We start from the raw sequence: 6514 nt of genomic DNA, 5'->3' as shown, positions 1-6514 counted from the left end.
AAGGAAGGAAGCAGGATGATCTGAGGAGCCGGGGCTGATCTATAATGGACCAAAGTGACGGCGGAGGAGGAGGAGGAGAAGGAGGAGGAGGAGGAGGAGGGGGTTCGTGTTGCTCCCTTACCTATGCAGAGGCCAAGGCCCATAGCTGACATGCACCTCCTCCAAAACGTAACTGCGCGTAGAATCAACGCGGACTGCAAGCCTTGTGATTGATTCGATCAGCGGCATTGTGTTTCCCACATTTATGCCACTTCCGGGATTCCAGACATCGGCCGCACATCAGCCTTGTATTTCATCTCCTCCTCTCTATTCTTCATGTAATCATGTCTGTATGATAAACAGCCACATGTATCGGCAGTAGATTAACGTAATACGCTCTGAATCACTGTGGAAAGTAAACAGATCGTAGTGGGGCCGGAAGCAGGCGACCGGCTATCAGAGAGATCACACTGCCCTCAAGCGATTCCGCTGAGAATTGCTGCGCGACACAGACACAACGACGCACAAGTATGTAGTGGTCATGTCCGCGTCAGCCCCTGCTCTGTAGAGGCAACGCAGAAGTATAAATCAGCCTCTGATTGATTTAAATGTTCTATAACAGCTGATCACCAGAGTAGGAATAGAGAGAGAGAGGGTTAAAGAGAGAGAGCAACGATGAATAAGAGTATCAAATGTAGGATTATTAATTATACCTCATCACCTTTAGTGTCAGTCCTGAGTATGGGTAGGGTTGGTAAGGTTCCTACTGGGATCACCTTATAGTGTCACCTTAATGGACACCCAGTATTATACTAGGTTAGGGGTGGAGGTGGAGATGGTGGAAGAGAGGTGTGGTGGGGGTGGAGGGTCTTTCCACTGAAACGTGCTGTTCCCTGTCCTCAGCAGGGTGCAAAATACTGGAGAAGCTCCTCCTCACAGGTGCTGCTGTGTGTCACTTGGTGTGCATGCTGGAGCTTCCATCTATTTCAGTACATAGTAAATCCCCCTCAGCCCCACACAGTGTACCTGTCTGTATGCACCTCATGACCTGGAACAGACTCAGTGATATATTTAACTTCATACACATATCTAAATAACTGTATTTTCAGCACCTTTGAATGATTGAAGTGCTTGATAATACATAGAATGAGAAAAATGAAGGTGCTTTTCAACCTACTCTTCCAGGAACTGATTGGTTCCTGTGGCTCATTGTTATCTGCATTTCCACTGAGGCCTCAAGTCCCGTGGCGATTATGCAAATCAAGCCAGTGACATATGGAGAAAAAAAAAGGAATTGCACTGCACCACCAGACCAGTAGAGGGCAGCAAGACAAAGACGAAGGTCATTCAACAAAGATGACACCATAGAGACCATAGAAGCAGACAGACAGGCCGGCATCATCACGAGCAACAAAACAGTTAGCCTTTTAGCATGGAGGAGATTCAACTTGTGTTGTTTTTGATCAAGCTTTATTGCATTTCAAATGGATTTACTAAACCAACACTAGGAAGGAGACATGCATGAGTAGCAAAGCTGTTTTAACACGTCTTTAAATAGCTTTAAGTCGAGTGTTTCGCTAAATGCCAATGCAGAGATCGACCAGTGTTTCAGTTCAAACAGTGAGCCTGTTAACTGGCAACTTTCAGCAGGATTTATCCCTCACAAACATTTTCAGATTATCATTAAGCTTCATTGACGTCAGCTGAAGCTCCTCAGTTTACAGGGTCACTCATAATACCAAAATACTGGGAGCTGACGAGTTCAGTTGGCTCAAAGATGACGACTGTTACATAGCTATTAAACCAAGTGAATCATAGTCATGTGTGTGAATTGCTTGTGGACTGCACTTGAAATAAAAACACTGTGGTTACTCTAACAATCAGAAATGTTCAGCATTAGGCCCTGCCTACAGTGGCCCTGAAGGGCAAAACACAACATTTCAGAAAACACTGCAACATTTCACAAACACATCAACATGTTGCCTGTCCTCAACACCACGGGGCTTCATGTCCCATGGACAGTCCCTGCCAGAATTCAAACCCAGGACCCTTGGATTGAAGGGAAGCAGTCCTGTCCATTTTCTGAAATGTTGTGTTTTCTGAAATGTTGTTGTGTTTTGCCCTTCAGGGCCACCGTACATGCCCCCCCATAGTTCCTGGACCTTTAAACTAACCCTAAAACAAGGGCTTTTCAGTGGGAGATTAACTACCTCAGAACTAAAATTAGACACTGGTTCTTGGGGGCAGTTCCTGCTGTCGAAAAGCACCTTAAGATCAAACGTGTGTCAAAGACCAACAGCATCAGTGAGGACTCTCACCCTCATGGTCAGTCATCTCCTTTCAATGAGGAACCCTGTCAGGTAGCATCTACTGGGACACATTCAGTGCAGGTGCTCCATGAAGACTTATCCTTGTCTATCATAACAGCTCACAACTTTGTTGTAAGAGTACCAACAGGGTTGCTCAGTCAAAGATCCACTGTACTAACTTTGGTGGTGAAAAAGAACAGCGATAGGTGAGAACTACTTTGGCATTTGGTTAAGACACTGAACCCAGAAATCTCCCCTATGCTGAGTCAGCGGTGTGTGAATGGGATTAGTTTATACTGACGGTGCTTTACATAGCTGTCTTTGCATCAGTGTTTGAATGGGTGAATGTGGCATGTAATGTAAAAAACCTTTGAGTGGTCACTAGAGACACAGCGATATAAACACAGTCCATTTTAAAGTTAGGTAGATTTAGGGGCGTGGCCTCTTGGAGTGACAGGTGGGAGTTGTTAGGTGTCCCCTCAGCTATTTCAGTCCCTGAACTTAACCTCTGGGCTGTGTTTGTGGTGTTGGTGAGATTGTTGCAGGTTTAGGGCACTTAAGCATGGTTTATGCTTCTACGCTGACTACACCGTTGTGGCTGACACTGTTATGAGCACTACATACTACATAGTGTCCACATCACACTGCAATACTCCACCTAAACACTAGTTGACAGTGTGATTTAAATGCTGGTCATATCACCAGTTTCCATTTCTGCTTCACTCTCTTAGACATCAGAGGAGATCTCTGATATCAGAGGAGGTGTACGGGATGTATGGCCGCTGTGAATCAGCGTAGCCAAGGACGAAGGCGAAGCAGTTTTTCCTGTTTTCTGTGAGACCTATGATGCTACCTGGTGGACCAATCAGGGCTTGTGCTCTGCGTTCTTTTGTCTCGTACTTCCATTACTTACTTCAGCCTTACTACTACTTACTACTATTTCGTACTGCAGCCTAAAGACAGCCAACATGGTGGAGGCCAGATGTGGATCCTGAGGACTTGAAACCTGTGGGAACGTTACAGCTGTTATGTCTTTTATTTACAGTCTGTGGTGTAAAACATTCAGATCAGGAAATAAAAGTGTGAACTGGAGCTCATATGAATACTTACACTGTTGGGTATGAATCACATATTATATGGCGGTGTCATCGCAGTCCTTCCTCATGTGGTGCTGGTCTAACTGACAGACCTTAACTCACATTAAATACCACACTCTGTCACACTTCATTACCACTGACTGTCAGTGGACGTCTCTCTGTAGGTCACTGAACTGTCTGTATCTGCTTCCCCTCTGTCTAAGGAGACACACACAGACACACACACACACAGGCTGCCACTCATCATAGGAACAATGCAGAGAACTCCAGTCATTGCTAGCAGACACATTGTTGTGACGCTGAAATGCCTAGAGCCGAGATTCAGCACTCATCCATCTCCTCTGTGTGATGCTGACAGAGCATACATCACTCTGCATGAAGTACATTCTGTTTACATGTGAATTAAAGTGTGCTGGACGAAGATGAAACAGGTGGAATACCAAGAATTAAAGTAGAAATAAAGATGTGTGTATAGAATAAGAAGGTGTTTTAGTGCCTCTGTAGGTTCAAATCATAGACTGTAAAAAATATGGACGTAGTATCCGTGACGTCACCCATCTGTTTCTTAAGAGCTGTTTTGAGACCAATCGGCTGCGACAGCCATATTGCTTCTGTCGAGCCAGTGTGACGTAAAGAGGCGGGCTTTGAGCCTCCTAGCCAACAGCTGCAGTGTTCCCACAGGCAGCTGTGCCTCTCATTGGAAGACTGGTAATCTCAATATCTTCGAAATTGCCGAATTAGAAAAATATTCACCCCCCTCACAGTGAGAGGACGTCGAGAAATTAGCTATTCAGACTACACTCGTCTTTTGTACCAGGCTGTAAACATGTTTATTAATGCTGCAAAGATCGTCTTTTCCCCATTCATGTGTATGTGACTTCCGGTATTTCCGGAGCCAGCCTCAAGCGGATCCTCGATGAACTGCAGCTTTTAACACTTCCGCATTGACTCATATTTTTAGACCGGAGGTTGCCGCTTGGTTCAAATACAGGGAGAGGTGACCTTAGAGAATAACCATTGATATAAAACAACCAATAAGGGGTTTGCATGTCCTAGGTACAAAAATGATGTTACAATGCTACAATGTTACAATGTCATTTAGCTGACGCTTTTATCCAAAGCGACGTACATACATACCTCCACTAGCTCGACAGAAGTAAGGTTAAGTTTAGCATTTCCAATATTGCTCCCGCCGACGGTAGGCTTCAAAACCGCGCTTCAGAAACAGATGGGTGACATCACGGATACTGCGTCCATATATTATACAGTCTATGGGTGCAGCAAGGTTAGATCTTCTACCAGGTGACACAAATCTTGCTTTACAAGGTCCAATCTGCTCAAAGATTCACCCCATCTACATGCCAGTGTTTAATGGTATTCATAGCTCTACCTTGTGTAGAGAGACAGCACTTATTCTATTGTTCAATCTTCTCCAGATTTCACCAGTTTGATGATGGTCCATGTTTTTACACTATTAATGATGCACTACATGAACAGATTTTTGAATAACAATCATGTGAAAGTAATAGCACCACTCAGAGTTAAGAGCTAGAACTCCTACTCGGTTTCTTACATGCAAGGTAACAGTCCTGGCCTGAACACATCATCTGTGTATAGCAACACATACAGGTGAACATTTTTAGTTGCAGCAATCTCCGCTGATGCAACACACACCACAGCCTCAGCACAGCTTGTGACTGCAATACATAATAAAGTGTTGAGGGCCTGTTCACTGCGGTTCATGTGTTTTTGCAGTGTTTTTCTGTTGCACATGTTTTTGACCTTGCAGAGTCTCTCTTGATACAGTTAGTTTTCTGTTGACCTATTGGTTTTTTGCTTTTGGCTGCATGTCTTTTCCACTTGTAGCATGTTTCTTTTGTTGTATTGATTTTAGGTTTCTCTGTTTTGTTTTGTGTGTTTTACTGTATCACTGTGATTTTGCAGCCTGTTTCTTCTAATTGAAATGTTTGGTTTGCTGCCCCAAGTTTGCACTGTTGACCACAGCACAATCCAGCACCCTGCTAGAGCGCATTTCAGCACGACTGTTTATTACGTTGCTATAACAGCGCAATGCATATGAGCAATTGATGCCTGACACATAAATCAATCTGATCATCTGTAAATAACGGTGTAGACAGTTTGTACTAAACACCAAAACAGAGAAACAAACCTAATCCGCCTGCAGTCTGCACAAAACCTCCAAACACTCACAAGAGAGAGTGCCTTCTTCAGTCCTCCTCTCCACCTGCAGCTGATGTTAGACCGCATCCTCTAAGGTGAACTAAAACCTGCACAACTTCGGGTATTCTGATTCAGATTCGCAAAGTCTGCACCACTCTGCAGACTCCTCTCAGTTTGCAGGGTGTGCACGTGTGCAGCACATGTAACCAAAGCCTCTTGTATCGCTGCCATCATGTCAGAGTGGATGTAGATCTAATGTTGACATCCTGACAGCTTTGATCAGTTTTCTGTCACACAGCATGAGGCTCTGCTCACTCTGAGGTTTGAACACAAACACGAGTCTGCAGGTTCAGTTTGGGGGAGTGAAGATGAACTCTTTATTTAACTCTCCTTCAGTAAGTCATCTGAGTCAAACATCAAAGCTGTCTGTATAAAGCCTGGTTTATACTTCTGCCTTGACCCTTCACGACAGTGGGCGACTCGGCTGTGAGCACTACATACTTCGTCAATGTGTCCGTGTCATGCAGGAATATTCCGCCAAAAAACAGGGCAGTGTGGTCTCTCTGATAGTCAGGTCGCCTGTTTCCTTTCCGGTTTACTTTTTCACAGCTATTCCGAACGTATCATGTGAATTTAGAGCTGATACATGTTGCTGATTATCATAAAGCAATAATTACCGGGATGAATGGGGAGGAGACGTCAGAGGAGATTAAATGTACAGACGATGTGCGGCCGATGGATGGCGATTCTGGAAGTGCTGGAATGCAGGAAATCCATCCGTTGAGTGGACCAATCACAGGGCAATTCAACACATGTTTACATTTTTGGAGGACGTGCGCGTTGGCGCGTTACATCCATAGGCCTCTGTGTAGGTATGTGAACTACACAGACCTACAGTACAGGTTACAGCTTTGATTGTACGCAGAAGTGTAAACCAGGCTTAAGAAC

The sequence above is a fragment of the Notolabrus celidotus genome, chromosome 6, assembly GCF_009762535.1.
Source record: "Notolabrus celidotus isolate fNotCel1 chromosome 6, fNotCel1.pri, whole genome shotgun sequence".
NCBI lineage: Eukaryota > Metazoa > Chordata > Actinopteri > Labriformes > Labridae > Notolabrus > Notolabrus celidotus.
The sequence above is the reverse complement of the archived record's forward strand: the minus strand, read 5'-3'. Positions refer to the sequence as shown.